Below are 2,936 nucleotides of genomic sequence, written 5' to 3'. Positions count from 1 at the left end.
GGTAAGTCGCATCATGCGTAGTTCTTTACCTGTATTCTGTGCACAATTCACAGTTTGGAAAAGGGATGAAGTCATGAGACCCACTAATTGGGTGGTTCGCTCATTGTGAATAATGACTTGGCCGGGATGGCAGGTGCAGCCTCAATTAGTCGCCCCGTACATCCCATCAGACATAGTAACCCTTAACAGGTTAGCATTAGTAGATGATAAATGGCGGCAAGCGTGGCAAATTATAATGGACTGGCAGGATGCGAAGGAACCTCGTCTCATTAACGAGGAGGAAGATGTTTAAGTGAGAGATAAGGTAAGTTTTTAGTTTTGTTAGTGTATGTTTATGTCCCAAGCAATTTAATTCGGTTAACCCCATAATGGGTGGAACTCTTATAGAGTTGCGTCAATTTTTATTTCCTATATTAGTACGTTCTAACTTTGTTTTGCAGATGTTCCTGAATTTCACACGTTTCAATGGTATTTTTCCTACCCTCTTTATTTACAATACTTTGAGGACAAAGCATGCTTCTTGTTTGGGGGCATAGAAACACGTGTAATTAAAGCATCTGTTAGGATATAGATATGTATAATATGCATTTGTTTTCTAGTTAAAGTTTCAAAAAATTTCAAAAATATAAATAAATAAGTTTATGCTATACACTTAGGAATATTGGTATTGTTTTCTTTCTCTATGCTTTTAACAATCTAGAAGTCTCAATGTAGCTTTTGCATCGTATAATTGTTAGAAACTTAGGTTAATATGTAGGTAATAATCTTTGCATCTATCTATAAATATATTACATGAGTATCTATGATTGTTAGCAGTAAGTTTCTGAAATCTAGGCTAGAGTACTTATTCTACAAATCCTGTGAGAATATAGCCTAAAGCCTTATATGAGCGAAACATTTGAGAAATGACACAAGGGAGAAGTAAAATCCGGATAGAGAAATCACACGTCCACTTGCTTGATCACTATGCCATATCCCATATCCTAAGCGAGAATTTAGGCCCTCTTTGGATCGATATAGCCAGAAATTCAAACCTATGAATTATTTTCCGCTAGTCGCCCCTCTGAGCCTTTCTTTAGCCTTTCATAACCCACAAATCCTTTACCCTGTTACAAAAACAAAACAAAAATAAAAATAAAAAAATCAACCTACCCAATCTAGAATAAGTCTGAGAATAGAATGAGGAAGAAAGAAGAAGAGAAAAACCGGTGTAAACAAAAGTTAGTTAATTGCTTCAGAAAATAAAGAAAAGAAGTTTCCATCCAAAGAAAAGAAAAAGAAAAATAAAAATAAAATAAAAACTCCGAAAAAAAAATAGAATAAAAGGAGTTAAAAGCCAAAGAAAAAGAAAAAAAATATGGCTAAGGTTGGAAACAAAGTGTAGAAGCAAAAGTAAATAACAAGGTTTTCTCTAAGTTACATAATATGAAGACTCTACTATCTGAGACTTCTCCTTTTGAATATCCATTTCCTTTCTTCTTAAACCATCTCCTAATCCCCGCAATACCTAATAAAGACCTCTAGCTCAATTAGGAATAGGTTAGTGTGATAGTAAGTGGCAGATGTGTTTGATCGACTCCGGCTTCTTTGTTGTCATTGAGATTGTAAGGTAAAGTGCCCACTTTACAATCGGAGTAGCTAAAACTTGAGCGGAAAAATTAGAGTGGTTTTCGTCTTGACATTTATGTGAGGACCTACTTAAGGACGCTATTCTGAGTTTTCAGAAACGAACTTGCTAGGCATTTCATGGTATTACTCATAGTACTTATATTCGTATCATAGATGATTGATTATTATGCATATACTAGCTTAGGTTTTTGACTTGGTTATTCTTATTCATTTGCTAGTGAGATGTATAGATAGTTGGGACATGAATGAGGAAAACAATAGTTTTATTTCTTAGTCGTTGTAGTATAGTTGAAGTTTGTGAGTACCTTCACTGGAAAACTCTCACGAGGCTATAACTCATCCACTAGGGAATTTCTAGTGGTTTAAGGCCTTGTTGCATATGGTCAATGCAATCGCGACTCAAATAAACGAGAGTAGATAAAACTCCATTTTTGTCACTTATTCTAATTTCTCATCTTTGCTTGAGGACAAGCAAAATGCTGTTTGGGGTGGTTTGATAAAGAGCCCAAAACTGTAGTTTTAACCCTCAGAATACCATACTTTTAGACCAATTATGTGAGTAATAATTAAGAGTTAACACTGATTACGTGTTTTTATGCATTTCAGGTTTCAAAGTCCATTATGTGCAGAAATGTGCCACTTTAGCGAGATAAAGGAGCAAAGGTTGCTTACTAAGTAGTTCCGTGATTAAAGGCCAAGATTCAAGAAGACAAAGCCTTCCTAAAGCCCGGTCAAAAGATGAAAAGTCGACACGGGCAGAAACAGCACACAAGTCAGCAGAACTTCCGAAGGCCGTCTCTTTGGACTCAGACCTCAGAATGGGGCCTACCTTATGTTAAAACGACCGGCTCGGAAAGAGCTTTCCAATGGTCCAAGCCTTGACCCAATCAGAGGAGCAGAAGTAGATGAAAAGTCTGTTGAAGCCAACTGCAGCTGAAGAGGCCTTTTTAGACTGAAAGAATTGGGTTTTGGGCCTGATTCTCTGGGCTCCAAGCCCACGCACGTATTTTGGATCTGAAAGTATAAAAACCAAAGCTTAGCTCTTTATTAATGGTAGCTAGTTAGACCTAAACAATATAGATAATTCTAGATCTAGTTTCCAGTATTTTAATTAAGTTTTAGTTCCATTTTTAATTCTTGTTTTAGATTAAGTCTTTGAATCATTGTTCTTGATTGATTAGATAAATAAAATAGTTATTTTGTTAATTTCGATTTTTGTCATCTCAATTTATAGATCTAGTTTTAATTCTTGTTGATTATCATTTCGTAGTTTAAGTAGATTGAAACATTGTTAGTTAATTTAGTTA

Source organism: Coptis chinensis, chromosome 2 (genome assembly GCF_015680905.1).
Source record: "Coptis chinensis isolate HL-2020 chromosome 2, ASM1568090v1, whole genome shotgun sequence".
Lineage (NCBI taxonomy): Eukaryota > Viridiplantae > Streptophyta > Magnoliopsida > Ranunculales > Ranunculaceae > Coptis > Coptis chinensis.
This window is presented reverse-complemented; position numbering follows the sequence as displayed.